Here is a 17,359-nt window from a genome sequence, read left to right as displayed (position 1 = left end):
TATACAAATAGCTTCTGAATCCCTGTTCCATTCTTTTGGGTATACCCTAAAATAGAATTGCAGATCACATAGGTAATTATTTTTTAATTTTTTGAAAAACTGCCATACCATCTTCCATAGCAGCTTCACCATTTTACATTCCCACTAACGACACACAAGAGTTCCAATTTCTCCATATCCTCTTCAATACTTATTTTTTGTCTTATTTTTTAATAGTAGCCATATTAGTAGGTATGAAGTGCTATCTTTTTTCCCCTACAAATTATTACTAAGTTTTCAGCTTCTAAAAATATTTACAAGTGAAGATCTTGTCACTCTCCTCCCCACAGATGAATACTGTTCATGGTAGATGATATCACCTCTTTGTCCTCACTAATTTGTAGCCTGATGGTATTTTTAACAACAAACTTCTCATCTGCCTAAGTCTAAAATTTGTGAAGGTCTCATCAACAGCTATTAGGTAAAAAAAGTGAACTAAAGATCTCAATATGAGTATTTAAGTTTTTGTTTTCATGATTTTAGTAGCTATAAATTTGCTTTTACTTTGCTTTCCTTCAGAATTCCAGTAAATATTTTTTCCAAGGTATTGATATGTTCTGTAAGTATGCAAAAAACTAAAACATTTTAAGGTTTCTAAGAGTCTTTAAGGGATAACTAAATCCTTAGAAATGTGGGAGGGATCATAATTATTTATAATGATCATCACTCAAATTATCCCACCACCAAAACATTTCAAGAAATGAAGACATGTTAAAAAGCGAATTACCAGTAAAACATGCCTAAATCATTGTATTTCACATATAATCCAAAAAGAATATAGTGATTAAAAATATTCCACTTAATTTTCATTATTAATTGAAAATATCTATATTAATTCTACATTATCCAAACAATTTACTTTTTTAAAACTATGGGATCATGATTTTTGTAAATGGCTCTAATAACATAGAAATTAAATAAATTATATTCATAAAGTGATTTTGTCACTTTTTTATTCTTGGTACTTTTCTGGTTTCTTGTGAAACAAAACTCTAATCCTTATGCTTAGAATGTTCCTCCTTATGTAATTTTCTAAATTCTATTCATCCTTCAAAACCTAGCTCAAGTCTTCCTGTATTATAAGATAATCTTCAGGAGGGCAGGGATTTTTGCCAGTTTTGTTTAATGCTGTATGACCACTACTTAAAAGAGTACCTAGTACTAGGAAGTACTCTCTAAATGCACATTGAATACAAGATGAGTAAATAAGTAAACAAATTAATACCCCAGATTGCATTGCTCACTCCCTCCTCTAAACTTCTGCAGCATGTGGACTCAATCTATATAATTTGTATGACTCTTAACTGATACATTTTGCGGTGAGCATTTGTGATGTCCACCAAACATTTATAGTTCTCCTCCTAGCATGTGGTACATATGCCCCACCCCTGTGAAGTTAGATGTGGAGATGCACTTGCTTTAGACAATGACATATGAGCAGAAGTGACAAGTGTAACATCTAGAAGGAAGCTCCAAGAACCATTGGGTGATTCATCACCTTCCCTTTCTCTGGCTTCAGTGACCGCAAAAGTGTCAGTATGGAGCCCTTGTCAGCCTGGGTTCCTAAGTGATGACAATGAGCAAACCTCCCATGTCAATCTGTGAAGGCCATATAGGAGGAGTGAGAAGTAACTGTTGTTGTTATAACCCTCCAAAATGTGGAGGTTATTTGTTTCTGCAGCATAACCCAGCTGTTCTTGAGCTGAACACACTTTGTACCTGTATATTTCTATTCATTTGTGTCTTCTGTATCCAACTGGATCCGAAGCTCTTTGAAAGAAGTAACTATGCCTTATAGTTTAGGCACAGTTTTCCCTTTTTCCAGTTCAGTACCTTCAACATAGTAGGCACTTTATAAATGTTTACTGACTGTGGCTAGTAGTGATGATAATGATGGTATTGGTGGTGGAGAAGATGAGTAACATTAAACCAATATCAGGTGTACTTTTGTTTTAAACCAACCACTTTGGCCTCTGTATTTGTTTTTTTTGATTCTTTTATAATGCCTCTGTATTTTTCTTTTTAAATGCCTATTTAAAAAAATGGAATTTGCCATGGTTTTGGGCCTTATAAGATAGGTACATTTTAATCATATTTGCTATATAACCTAGAAACCCGATCAAACAGAAACTTACATGTAAACAATGCTGAAATTCTAGCCATATAAATTTCCATGTAAAATGCAATTGTTAGCTATAAATCATAATCAGAAATTGTGATTAAGAAGATACCTCTTGCGTAAACATGCTTTCAACCAGTCACTCAACTGGTTTCAAACATATGTCCCTCTTTCTTTGCTTTATAATGCCTAGCATAGTACTGGATATTTTGCAATCTCTGGAGTGGCTTCAAGGCTATCCTGTTTCAGTCTCAATAACTGTCCATTCTGGAAACATCCTTTTAGCAAAAGAAAAAATAAAGCCACCTCTGAGTTTGGCTTGGGGTGACCATAAATGGCTTTAAACTGCCATGGGTAATTTTTCCCCTGGAAATGAAAAAGGGCTTCCTACGTCAAAGTACGTATACAGCCTTGGACAGAGGATTATGGTAACATTTACCATGTTTTCCTCTAAGAACAACTGAGCCCATATCTAATTTACAATTGGATCTTAAAAAGTATGACGATTCTCCCGAGGCTACTTTCTCAAGATTACTTAATGCTAGCAATTTATAGGGCACCTAAACACTGCACCACTTAAAAATGAAGGAGAAACAAGGTCAGTCTTTCTGATTGTTCTCCCCCAGCATGACTGTCATCAACTCCCCCCTTGCTCTGGTTCACCTCAGTCACTGATACCACTGATACCTGCTCTTTATCTCCCACTGCTCTGTTTTCACTGTTTCACACAGTCCCAGAGTTGGGATTTCTCCTCCCCCCGACCTTCATCAGTATTTCAAGCTCCCATCCTTTCTCCAATTACAGTGCATATCTTCAACATTGATTCCATATCCCTGTTCTCATTTTCTCTTTCCCTAAGTGCTTTTGAGAGAGAAGATAATTGAGATATGTCTCTTAGAGATCGCTATCTTCTGCTGACACTGAACATCTCCCCAAATGGATGAATGGGCAAAGTAATGCTTAGATTAAAGACGGGAAGATATGGTGGAATACCAAATAGAGGAGTGGCAGAAGGCGTAGTTTATTCTGTGGAGTCTGACTGGTGGAGGCTGAAATAAAATTAATTACAATTATGCAAAGAGAAGGTGGTCATATGAAGCTCATGAGCGAAGAAAATATAAGTCCCACTTCCTACACCACCCCCAGACTTTCACATATGATTTTTAATTCCCGATCAATCCACTTCCTTTCTATGCTCATCACCCTTTTCTCTCTCTCTCTCTCATTTACAATCCATCAGTACATCCAACCACCTCTACTTTAGAAACACTCTCTAAGTGCATCCACCATTAGCTCTAGTCCAAGTCACCATAATATCTTGCCTGGACTATTGTGATAACCTCCAAATTGGCATCTCTGCATGTCCACCCTTGCCTCCCTGTTCTACTCTCAATACAACATCCACGATGATCTTTTGAAAACAGAAGTCACCTAATTTAATTCCTTTTCTCCAACTCATGGGAATAAAATTCCAAGCCCTAATGAAGGTCCCAAGGCATTATATGACCTGTCCTCTGATACTTTCTGATCTCATCTCCTACTACTCCACTCCTCTTTGCTGTTCCTTGAACATTCCAAGTACACTCCTCGGCATAGCCTGTGTAGACACTACCCTGTTTCTCCGAAAACAAGATCTAGCCAGACAATCAGCTCAAATGCATCTTTTGGAGCAAAAGTTAATATAAGACCCGGTATTATATTGTATTGTATTGTATTGTATTGTATTGTATTGTATTGTATTGTATTGTATTATTATAAAGACCCGGTCTTATAGTAAAATAAGATTGGGTCTTATATTAATTTTTGCTCCAAAAGATGCATTAGAGCTGATTGTCTGGCTAAATCTTACTTTGGGGGAAACGCAGTATATCCTCTCCTTAGAAAGGTGCCTCTCTAGCCTTTCCAGTGACCGTTCTCCCTCGGAGAAGGCCCATAGGCAGCAGCCATGCCACTCAACCCAAATGCCATGATCCTGAAGCCCCACTTCAGGGGCTGGCAGCGGCGTGTGGCCAGGTGGTTTAAAAAGCCCATGCGGAAGATGCGCAGACGAAAGGGCAGGAAAACCAAAGTGCGCTGGCATCCTGCACCCTGCGTCCAGACTAGTCAGGCTCGGAGTGAGATGCCCCATAGTGAGGAGCCCCGCCAGTGTGTGAACCAGCAGCTTCAGCAGCTTGGAGGCATTAAGGGTGGCCAACATCCACAAGAAGGTGTCCTGGACCATGGGGATGTCGGTAGATGCAAGGAGGCGAAACAAGTCCACCGAGTCCCTGAAGGCTAACATGCAGTGCCTGAAGGAGTGCTGCTCCAAACTCATCCATTTCCCCAGAAGAGGCCCCCAAAAGGCCTCATCCACTGGCCCCCAAGAAGAGACACAGCTCTGATGAAGAACCAAAACTGGCTACCCAGCTGACAGGGCCAGTCGTGCCCATATGGAATGTCTATAAGAAGGAGAAAGCCAAAGTCATCACAGAAAGGAGAAAAACTTTGAAGCATTTGCCAGTCTTCGAATGGCCGGTGTCAATGCCTGGTTTGGCATCCGAGCAAAAAGGAAGCTGCAGGACAGGATGTTTGAAAGAAAAAATAAAGTGCTGCTGGCAACCTGTGATAAAAGAAAGAGAAAGGAATGAAGGGAGGAAGGAAAGAAGGAAGGAAGGAAGGAAAGAAGGAAAGAAGAAAAGAAGAAAAGAAAGAAGGAAATGAAGGAGGAAAAAAGAAAGGTGCCTCCCAACATATCCACACAGCTGTTCTCTGAATTAGCTGAACTACAAGCTAAGCAACTGCAGAAAAACAGTTAATTAATTCAGAATAGAATTGCATTTCTCTCTCATGTAAAAGCGCAGGGATGGTAGGGCAGTGCTGCCGTCTCACACCATGGTCCCAAGGTGGCTCCAATTATCACCATCTCCCAGTTAGCAGAGAAAAGGACAGTGTCTTTAAGGAGATGACCCAGAAGTTGCACACATCACTACTGCTCACATCCAGTTGGCCCAAAATTAGTCCATGGCACAGGTATTTGCAAAGAAAGCTGGGAAATGTAGTCAGTACAAACATCATCCATTTCTTTAGCAAAGACTCTGAAGGTTCTATTATTAAAGACTTTAAGAGGATAAAGGATACTGCAGTGTTATTAGAAGTCTCTGTCATGTCCCTGCCTTTGATTCAGGACTCTGCTCAAATACATCCTTATCAGAAAAATCTTCCCTTTTTGCCCTTCTGAAAATATCCTCCCACTGTCATTTTTTATCATGTTACTGTGCTTTTTATTCCTTTTTAACAAGTATCATCAGTTGACACATTCTACTGCTGTTTATTCATTGCTTCCCATCATCAGAATGAAACACTGATCGTCATAAGAGCAGGAATTTTGGTTTGTTCACTGCTGTATTCCCAGTGCCTAGAGCAGTGCTAGGTAGATATGAGATCGGACAATTAAGTTTGTGAACTTGTTACAACAATGTTGCTAACCTTTTTTTGATATCAGAGGGATTATTCATTACAAATTTGTACCAACTGGACAAACAGTTAACCAAGTTTACGATCTGGAAGTGCTGAAAAGGCCATGTGAAAAAGTTAGATGATTTGAACTTTTCACCAACAATTCATGACTCTTGCATCACGACAATGCACCAGCTCACACGGCACTGTCTGTGAAGGAGATTTTAGCCAGTAAACAAATAACTGTATTGGAACACCCTCCCTGCTCACCTGATCTAGCCCCCAATGACTTCTTTCTTTACCCAAAGATAAAGGAAACATTGAAAGGACATTTTGATGACATTTAGGACATCAAGCGTAACACTATGACAGCTCTGATGACCATTCCAGAAAAAGAGTCCCAAAATTGCTTTGAAGGGTGGACTAGGCACTAGCAAAGATGCAAAGCTTCCCAAAGGGAGTACTTCGAAGGTGACCGTAGTGATGTTCAGCAATGAGGTTCCATGCACTTTTTCTAGGATGAGTTCGCGAACTCAACTGCCAGACCTCATATATGGAGATTTATTATAGGAATTGGCTCATAGGATAGGGTATGGAAGCCAAGAAGTCTCATGATCTATCTGCCTTCTGAGAGCTGGAGACCCAGGAAAACCAGCAGTACAATTTAGTCTGAGCCCAAAGGCCTGAAAATGTGGAGGCCAGTGGTGTAGTTCCTGGTCTGAGTCCGAAAGCTTGAGAACCAGGCACACCAATGCCCGCTGTCTGAGAGCAAGAGGATATGAATGTCTCAGCTCAAGCAGAGAGAGAGTGAATTTGTCCTTGCTCTGTCTCTCTGTTCTTTTCAGGACCTCAACTGATTGGATGATGTCCACCCACATTGGGGAGAGCCATCTGCTTTATTCAGTCTACTGATTCACCCTCACAGACACACCCAGAAATAATGTTTTACCAGCTATCTGGGGCATCCCTTTACCTAGTTAAGTAGACACATAAAATTAACCATCACGTAGAGAAAAAACAACCCATATACTGTTTTGAAGGAAATGTGAAATCATTAAACTGAAGAAATTGCAACTTAAGATGTTAGATGTTCTGCATAGCAATAAAAGCTAAGGGTACATTTCATAAGTTTTTGACTTTACCAAGTTAAAGAAAGGTGCTAGGAAATTTGGGGTTGAGATTAGATTGTCCTTGAGGAAAGATTCTTGTAGTTTCTTGAAGTAATTTGTGTGTCTTCATGTCCCAATAAGTCCCCACGGACATTGTGAACCTGAGCCACAGCGGAGGGAGAAGCAGCCTGATTTCCCTTCACCTTGTGCTGAAAGCTAAGGAAGACTACGAGAAGGAGTGGGGTGACATGGCCAGGGCTGTCCTGGTTTGACAACTGGTGTTCTACACATAGTGATGTTTAACACCGTGAAACATATAACCAACCATCTGAGTGCCTTGTCTGCTCCACAGAGGCAGCCTAGCCACACACATGTGGGGGTTAAGCCTTTTTGAAGGACATGGATATTCCCACTGACAACCATTCTGGTGTGGGAATCAGGCCCAGGATGGAGGAAGGAAGGATTTTCTCTTTCTGAGACTGGACTCCAAGCTAGGAAGTTGCCTGTGCCTTCTTTTTAGTGGGGCTTACTGGGGGCTGATGCGGCCCCTCATGTGCAAGCCTGATGGAAATTTCCTGTAATACCCCTGGCTCTGAGACTGCTCTGGGCAGATGACCCTAGCAGCACCCTTCCAGCAGCAGTGCCTATTCATCTTTATGCTGGGTGTCTGTTTAGTCCCACCACAGCCTGCTCTTTGCTAGGCTGTGAGGACTAAAGGGAGCAACCCGAGTTCCTGCTCAGAGCAACGGGCACAGGGGAGCCAGTAGGGCCTGGAGAAGCCGGGCCCAGGTTGCACTGGAGGATTTGTGAGCTCCAGAGAGCCCAGATCCAACAGATTACACTCCTTCCTTCAGGATGTCCAGAACCACTTGAGAGGTAAATTAGTAAGAAAGGGGGCTTCATTGCAATTTGGATATTAAAGGAAGAACATTCTTATCTTTCAGCTGGTTAGATCTGGGGATATCGTCTCTCAGTTCTCCCCCATCTAATTGGGAGCACTGAGAGGATTCATATCTCTTGTTTCGGACATCACAGCTATCCCAAACATTTCTCAGGGAAAAAAATTCTAAAATATAATGTCATACGGCACCTATTAGGAGAAAGGAGATTGACAAGCAAGCTAGAGGGTACAACTTCCCATCTGAAACAAATGAGCCTTTCTTGGACATGGCTTTCATCACTTGACTCTTTTTTCCCCAGACAGCCAAAGGGTCTAGCTTCCTCTGATCTGAAGCTGATACTCACTGCTTGACTTTTCCTCGCAAAAAAACAAACAAACAAAACAACAACAACAACAAAACCCTTTTAACCACAGAACTGATTCCCACTTTTTCCATAACGAGCTTTCTCCCTCGTAAGTGGACTTTCTGCCTATGACCTACCTTTTTCATCCTAACCCTTACCTTAGCTCATTTTGTTCATACTGCCTGAGTAATTTATCCCTTGATTTAGCCACTGTCTTAAATTATGTGCTAAGAGTTCTACATCTATTTGTTTTGCTTCAACTCGATGACAAGCTCTACCAGGAGAGGGGCAGTATCTCTATTTTTTTTTATGTTCCTTACTGCACCTAGCTCTACTCAGTCACTTTATAGGGTTCAATTAACATATTTTTATTAAATCTTGAAGCGGTAGCTAGGAATCACTGATCTATAACTAGATTCTTATAACTAAGTGTTCTTAGTCCTGAATCACATAAAGAATTAGCGTTAGTTTCTTAATGTCACTGTAACAACTTACCACAAACTTGGTGGCTTCGGAAAACAGAAATTTATTCTCTCACAGTTCTGGAGGCCGGAAATCCAAAATCAGTTTCAGCAGACCAAAATCAAGGCGTCAGCCACTCCTTCTGGAGGTTCTGGGGAGAATTCGTCCCTTGCTGCTCCCACCTTCTGGTGACAGCTATCATTCCTTGGCTTACGGCCACAACTGCTCCTCCATGGTTATATTGTTTCCTCCTCTTCCTGAGTACCAAATCTGGGTCTCTCTTTTATGAGGACACTTGTGATTGCATGTAGGCTCCTCCTGGATAATCCAGGATAATTTCTCCATTTGAAAATCCTTAATTTAATTACATCTGCAAAGATTATTTTTTCATATAAGGTACAGTTTATAGGAAGATTTACAGCTTCTAGGGATTAGGACATGATATTTTTAGGGGCCATTATTCAGCCTACTGTAAGGTATAATTTAAACAATATTCTTAATATTTGACTAAGTAAACATAAAAGCAATGCAAAAAGAAAAGGTGGAATAAATAAAGTTCTCAATGAAGTAATGACCAGTCTACACTTAAACACCCATACCCAATACACATGAGTGTCTTATTTACAGAGAACAAGACAGAATTAAAACATACAGTCGGGGCATTTAATTGAGATGGCCAACATGAAAAAAAGAAAGGTTGTGTTACATGTACAGAGAGATTTGTAACTAAAGTATTTTGAAACTTCATTTACTAAAAATAGCATTTAATGTGAATATATGCTAAAGAGCTATTGGGATGGGTAGCCTGAGATGATATAAATGAATTTGCAAATGTTACTATCAAATTATAATCTTACTTCACTATTTCCTTCTAAATCCCATGAGGAATTAAGAAATAATGGGAGATATAATTATAATACCCAACATTTAATAACAATTTACAGTTTCAAAACCTCTTGACACTCCTAATCCAATTTGTTTCTCACCAGGTGAAATAAACAAGCAGAGTGAGTATTATTTCTCCCAGTTCAGATGAACAAATAGATATATAGAGACTAAACTACTGACTCAAGAAAACCTGGTCAATAATTGTCACATGTTAATAATAACACAGGTTTCCAACTCTGGAGTCAATATACCATCAGGTACACTAGTTAAATTCAAGATTATAACAATAGTAATGAATTTAATCCTCAATTGAAAAATGTGTAAACTGACATCTGAGAAAGAGAATTCTTGGCCAATAAACTGTTTGTACTCCTGGAACCCTGGCAGCTACTCACTCTACCAATCTGCCTCTTCCATATTTGTCTGGGTCTGCCTCTAAACTGGCCCAAACTTAATCCAAATCTGTGGATATTCCTGACATACAAAAGCAGTGGAAGCAAGCCAAGCAATCTGGTTTTTATTTTGGTTTTGTAGCTTAGTTTAATGAGTATATCTTGGAACCCAACTTTCAATCGATCAAATGGTATTATTATCGATCCAAAAATATGTGTAAGGCATTGTGTCAGGAACCATGGGGAACCTCAAAAAAGCATCCATCATCCACTCACCCACCCATTCATCTATCCATCACCCATCCATTCATCAGTCCATCTATTCATTTACTATTAACTGATCACCTGTTATAGCCAGGCGCTGGAATCAGATAAACAAAACACAGTTGCTACCATTAACACACTCACAGTTCAATGAGAGGGAGAAACATATTAATTAATCAGTAAAATAAGCTGTGATAAATCTAACATTGGAGTTATACGCGGGGATCAGGGAAGCATTCCTAGAAGCATATCTGAAATGCATCTGTTAGAACAAGTAGAGTCAGCAGGGAGAGGGAAGAATAAGAGACGGGGCCGAGGGCACATGAGCAAACCTCCAGAGCCTACAGACAGCATGGTGTGCATTGGATGTGCTTCTGCATCACCAAGATCAAGAGCCCTGAAACCTTGAACCCCTTTTTTATCCAACTTCCACTGTAGGCTCCCAAGTGAGAGCCAAGTCACAGAGGCATACTCCGGGCCAGGCCACGTTCTTAGTAGCACATTGTCCTTGAAGCTAATGAGCTGTGCATGACCATGCACTGGAATCTGCAGCCCTGCTCTAGTGGAGGGAATACAAGGGAGGACCTGGCTTCTCAAAGTCCATCATCTATCAAGTGAGTGGGTGACTCAAGAACAACAACCATCCAAAGGAAGAATCAAAGGCTAAGAGAAGGACTCAGAAAGATCCTTCAGGAGGGAATAAGGATTTTTAATGTCCAATATTTTTGACTCTCTCCTGGACGGTTTTACTCTCCAACCCAGCACCACAGTTGTTGGTGCTTCTCTGCATTCCTTTTCTCTTCCTAGTGCTGGGAGGCTACATATGGGGGAGAGCGCAACCCCTAGTTGTTGGAGTGTGACAATAACTGATCTGGGAGGTGGGGGCTTAGGGGTCAGGACTAGTTTACACCCCACTCTGTTTCCTAGAGCCCAAAGTGAAAAGCAGGGTGTGGTGAGCACTAGAGGGGTAAGAGAGATCCTGGGGGCCTTATATGCCATTTCAAGTAGTCTAGAGCAGTGCTGTCCAAAGGAAATCAAACGCCAGCCATGTGTATAATAGTCACATTAAAAAACAGCACACAAAAAAGTAAAATTTATTTTAACAATATATTTTATTAAGCCCAATATAACCAAAATTTTATCATTTGAACATGTCATTGGTTTAAAAGTAATTAATGGCATATCTTTACAAACTATTTTTTTTGAAGTGTTCAAAAACCACTGAGTAGTTTACACTTACAGCACATGGAAGTTCTGACGGGCCATGTTTCAAATGTTCCATGGCCACATGTAGCCAGTGTCCAACCTATTGGAAAGCACAGGTCTAAAATTTTTCCTGAATGGACATGGAATGGTGGGAGGGATTTCAGCATGACACTGGCACAACAGTAGTGCTACTCCAGACATACAAATGAGGAAGGTAACTGAAGGGAGGCAGGACCAGAGGCAGGACAAGGCAGCAGAAGCAACAATACAGAAAAGTACCTGCCGGGTGAGTGGGGTCTGAATGAGGAGTTAGATGGATGAGAGTTACGGGTAAGACGGAGTGTTAGCTAGCAGCCAATCAGAAAAACAGAAACTATCCTAGGTCTTTCAAAGAGAGGGAAACTAATACAATGAAGTGATTAGCAATGAAACTGATGAAATGCCTGAGAGAGGAAAATAAAGCAATCTGGAGGTTAGCGAAAGCAGGATGTCACTGTCACCCCTAGCTAGAAGGACAAAGGAAAGAGGGAGAGTTACCCGAACCAGAAGCTGGGCCCTCTGGTATGAACTGGAGCTATGGTGGGGCTAGCTGGTGGGAGCTGGAACAGGCAGGGAACCGCTAGCATGGGGGAGATGCTACCAGAGGCAGAGCAAGGGAGGGAGAGATACCCTGGCTTCTACCTCCTCCTGTCTTCCAGTCTTCCAACAGTTCCTCCACTGCCACACATGCCTGGAAGCCAGTTGACAGGGGAAATATACTTTCCTGAAATGCAGAGCAGAATAGAGGAAAGGGGGGGAATGGATCTGAGAGCAAACAGGCACATGATCAGTACAAGGAGATAAATTTTAAAAACACTGAAGAGGCAAGTTGGCATAAGTTGAAGGCTGTGTGTAGGGCACTATAGTGAGGTACACAAACTTAGGAGCTGAGTTACCCGTCCTGAGGGATTATATAAGGCAGAAACAATGTCACAGGTGACCATGAGGTTTCCCAGTCTCAGCAATTCCAGGTCAGTCTGATCTGGCCATCTGTCCTTTCCCAAGAGGACTTGTAATCCTTTGTGTAAACAGGTTTCCAGAGCAGACCCACCCTTCCAGGGAGCCAGATACAACAAGATATGTCTAACTGCAAGCAGTGGTTCACATTAAAGACTTACACTAGCTTTGGTGACAAAGAAGATGAGGGTGACCTCAAGTGAGAGATTAAGAGAAAATGCAGATCTGGAGATGAGGACTGAGGCATCAGTGTTAGAAATGTTGATTTTGAATCACTTACAGGACACAAAGGAAAGATGACTAGTAGACGTTTGGATATTTGAGCTTGAAGTCCACGGAAGAGGTCATGGCTGAAGATATAATTTGGGAGTCCAACATACGGGGTAGCTAAAAGCAAAGTTGACGAGATTCCTCAGAGAGAGTGTGTAAAATAAGAGACAAGGACAAGAAAGAAACACTGAGAAACAGCAAAACGCAGGAATGTTGACAAAAAAAAGACGTCTGTGAAGGAGGCCAAAAATGACAGCAAGAGAGGAGAACCAACAGGGTGCCAAGTCCCTGAAGCCCAGGAGTGGACCCTTTACGAAGTCTTAGGAAAGAACTCATCAGTTCATTCATTCAGCTAATACTTATTGAGCACCTACCTGATGCCAGACGCTGTTCCAGATGCCGTGCTACCGCAATGAACAAAACAACAGAAATCTCTGCCCAAATACCATTTACACTGTCGTACCAGTGCAGCAAAGAGGTCTAACTAGATGAAGAATGAATAGAGTCCCGAATGAAAATTAGCATGGCTTTTGTGAACAATTGGTGAACTGCTTTGGGGAGTGGTTCCAACAGTGATAAGCTAAGACAGACTGTTGTGTCCTGAGGAAATAGGAGGTGAAGGAGGAGAGATAGGGGATGTAAATTACTCTTTTGAGAAGTTGTATAAAAAGGAAGGAGCAATGGGGCACTTGATAGAGGTGGCACAGTTTCATGTTTGTTTTCCTTTGGCTAAGAGAGCCTTGCATGGATTTGTGTGCTAGCCTCAAGGGAAAAGGAGCCTGGAAATGGGAGGGAGCTGAAGATTTGAACAGAGGATCCTTGGTGGAGCCAGGTTCTGAAGCAGAAAGCAGGGGAAACTCTCCAAGAGCCTTGTAAATGAAGGACCGCTTAGGTATGTATTTAGGAGCAAGACCCCCTTTTACTATCCTTTTTCTAATGACCACTAGAATAGCATCCAAATACAAAAGGAACGTAAGGCTAGCATACACCCTGTTTCCCTGAAAATAAGACCCAGCCGGACCATCAGCTCTAATGCATCTTTTGAAGCACAAATTAATGTAAGACCCGGTTTTATATTATAGTAAAATTCCACGAGCCACTACTAGTTCTCCAGGGCCCTGACACACAGCTGGAGGGGGCCAGGTAGCTGTGCTGGCTCTGAGAACAGGAGAGACATCTTTATGGATTCCCCACCCGGCTGTGTGAACCACTGACCTGGCTGCTCACGGAGACACACAGCACAGTCCCTGGCCGCTAAGACAGCCTTCCCTACGGATAGCTCTCAGGCTAGTGTGACAGATTTATAAAGAACAGAGAGAAGGCTCACACCATTCCTCCACCCCATCTCCTCTGCCTGCTCTGCCTCATTGCTCCACTGCATCTTTCTAAATGGGACCAGGACTGATTTTAAAGAATTGCTATGAGAGCAGGTTTTTTTTCACTGACTACACCCACGGCAGGCCGCCTGACTCATTCCCGAGGTCCTGTTTCAGCCCCCAAGGCAGAGACAGCGTGGTGGGTGCCGCCCTTCCTAGCTTCCCTGGGACCAATACACCACAGCAATCATACAATTGCAGTGCATCAGACATGCTCACTGAGCTCTCCAGGACACATTGATGCAACTCTTTCCTTCCTGATGTAGAAGTCAAAACAAACCTTATCTTCCCAGGATGGTAACGTCAGCCTCTTCCCACACACCTGAGGTCACAGGCCAAATCTCAAAACTGTGATAGCCTAAAAGAATATATAGAAATGATGGAAAATCTTTACAGGGCAAATAAAAGGGAAAAACTAGAGGTGTGTATATGTATACATATGTCTGATATACCAGTATCATGTATGTGTGTAAATATGTAGATATGTGTGTGGATGTATACCAGTATATGTATACAGAGATATATGCATATATTACAACACACACCCTAAATAATAAACGTGCACTAAGAAAACCAGAAAATAATTCATTTCATTCAAGTGCTCACCTACATGAAACAATAAAAAATGGAAGTTAGGGCTTTTAAAAAATTACTTCTAATGTAATTTGTTTATGATTACAAAAAAAAAACAGATGGAAAGCAGTCTGGAGAAAAAATCTGTTTCATCAATGGAGTGAACAAACACAATTAGAATGCTAAAAACATTAAGTCTCATGAAACTGAACAAAACAAGGACTTATGTTTTTATTTTTTTGAATGGTGATTGGTTGAACTACAGCCACCTAAACTCCAGTAATCTCTCGAGACTCAATATCCCTTACAGCATCAGCTGCAGGCAAAAGAAAAAGAGCTGGCTAATTTGAAATCAATCATTAATATTCATCTTTTATCCTGCTACAGCTGTAGCAACTGTGGTCTGTCATCTTTACTTTCCATGTGGCAGTGCATTTCTTTTGAAGAAAGCAGGACTGGCAAGCTTCCCACACTTACTTGCTCATTCATTCATTCATTCATTCATTCATTTTCCTCTTAAAAGAAAAAAAAAATCCCTAGAGTTCTCTTCAAGTGACTTTTAAGTAACCTGAGCTGAAACAATTAGAAATCCATTTCTTGTTACTGTACAATTTTTTTCAGCCATGTGAGTATTTTAAGCAAAGAACACTTTATGTGGATTACACTGAAAGTACTAAGAATTCTTAAAAAATAAAACCATAGAATAATTTTGCCATCAGTTTCAACAACAAAAAATCTATGCACATAGGAAAAACATTGCGTAAAAATGTAGCCATCTCTTTTAATATGCAGTAGTAGAAGATGGAAGGAAAGTCAATTTCCACTGTTTATCACAACAGCATGTGGCAATCTCCCTAGACATTTGTGTTCTTGCTCTAAAAATGCAAAGACAAGTCTACAGCATATAAAAGTGACTAGTAAGAACATTTTAAAGCTAAGGGACAAACCACATTTAGTAACACTATTTTGTGTTTTTTTTGTTTTTCCTTACAGCTACCAACATCCATTTATAGTATATGAAGGTTTTTCTTTTATTTTTAAACCAAAGCATATTTTATTGTCAAGTTCACTTTTAATAAATATATTTTTATTTAAAAGATGGAAAAAAGACCATTATCCTGCCATATTCATATAATCATATTAATCATTTGAATTTTTTCATTTGCATGGATTTCTATTAGTTGTTATTAAACTACATTAGTAATTTTTATTCTGCTTTTTACACTTTTTAAAAACATCCTTTAACAAAAATTGTGGTAAAATATACATAACCTGAAATTTACCATCTTTACTATTTTTAAGTGTACACTTCGGCAATGTGAAATACATTCACATTTCCATCTTGCAAAAAGAAAAGAATTATTTCCAGCTTGCAAAACTGAGATTCTATACCTATTAAAAAACAATGCCCCATTCACCCCTTCCCCCAGCCCATGAGAACAACCATTCTACTTACTGTCTCTATAAATTTGACTGCTCTAAGTACCTCATACAAGGAGAGTCATACAGTATTTGCCTTTTTGTGACTAGCTTGTTTCATTTAGCATAAGGTCTTCCAGGTTCATCAACGTTGTATCATGTGTCAGAATTTCCTTCCTTTTTAAGGCTGAATCATAGTCCACTGCATCTATGTACCACCTTTTGTTTATCCATTCGTTGTTGATGGGCACTTGGGTTTCTTCAACCTTTTGGCTATTGTGAATAATGCTGCTATGAACGAGGCTGTGCACAGAGCTCTTCAGGGCCCTGCTTTTAATTCCTTTGAGTAGATACCCAAAAGTGGAATTGCTGGATCATATGATAACTCCAGTTTTAGATTTCTTTGAGGAACTTCCACACTATTTTCTTTAGCAGCTGCTGCATTGTGCATTCCCAACAAAAGTGCACAAGGGTTCCAATTTCTTTACATCCTTATCAGCACTTGTTATTTTTCTGGGGGTTCCTGATAGCAACCATCCTAATGAGTATGAGGTGGACTGTATTGTATTCATTTTTTTAAAAGATTTTATTGGAGAAAGGGAACAGGACTTTATTGGGGAACAGTGTGTACTTCCAGGATTTTTTCCAAGTCAAGTTTTTGTCCTTTCAATCGTAGTTGTGGAGGGTGCAGTTCAGCTCCAGGTCTAGTTGCTATTGTTAGTTGCAGGGGGCGAAGCCCACCATCCCTTGTGGGACTCCAGGAGTTGAATCAGCAACCTTGTGGATGAGAGCCCACTGGCCCATGTGTGAACCAAACCGGCATCCTTCGGCATTAGAGCATGGATCTCCAATCCCCTGAGCCACTGGGCCGGCCCCTGTGGCTAAAATGCTCATACAATTCTTAATGAGCATTTTAAATGACTATATAATATGCTATCTAGTATATACAATGTTGCACAATTAAGTTCACGAACTCATCCTAGAAAAAGTACTATATATTTCACTGCTGAATATCACTACAGTCACCTTCAAAGTACTCCCCTTGGGAAGTTGTGCACTGATGCCAGTGCCTAGTGCACCCTTGGAACTCTTTTTCTAGGATGGCCATCAGAGTTGTTGTCATATTACCCTTGATGTCTGGAATGTCATCAAAATGTCTACCTTTCAATATTTCCTTTATCTTTGGATAAAGAAAGAAGTCATTGGTGGCCGGATCAAGTGAGCAGGGAGGGTGTTCCAATACGGTTATTTGTTTCCTGGTTAAAAACTCCCTCACAGATAGTGCTGTGTGAACTGGTGCACTGTCATGATACAGGAGCCATGAATTGTTGGTGAAAAGTTCAAGTTGTCTAACTTTTTCACGCAGCCTTTTCAGCACTTCCAAATAGTAAACGTGGTTAACTGTTTGTCCAGTTGGTACGAATTCATAATGAATAATCCCTCTGATATCAAAAAAGTTTAGCAACATCAAAAGTTCGCAAACTCTTTTACACAATTATTTACTTAACCATAACCCTTTTGTTAAATATTTAGATTGTTTCCATTGTTTTCCAAATTATAAATAAT

General features: G+C 40.5%; 1 pseudogene across 1 annotated transcript; it reads left to right on the top strand.

The window, feature by feature from the left end:
* The first annotated feature begins 4,103 nt into the window (after positions 1-4,103).
* On the top strand, positions 4,104-4,785 carry LOC308494220 (large ribosomal subunit protein eL13-like; annotated as a pseudogene). Its single transcript has one exon. The product of its transcript is annotated as a large ribosomal subunit protein eL13-like (transcript).
* Positions 4,786-17,359: the final 12,574 nt, after the last annotated feature.

This window comes from Rhinolophus hipposideros (genome assembly GCF_964194185.1).
Source record: "Rhinolophus hipposideros genome assembly, chromosome: 3".
Taxonomy (NCBI): Eukaryota; Metazoa; Chordata; class Mammalia; order Chiroptera; family Rhinolophidae; genus Rhinolophus; species Rhinolophus hipposideros.
Note: the sequence above shows the minus strand (reverse complement) of the source record. Positions and strands in the feature narration are given on the sequence as shown.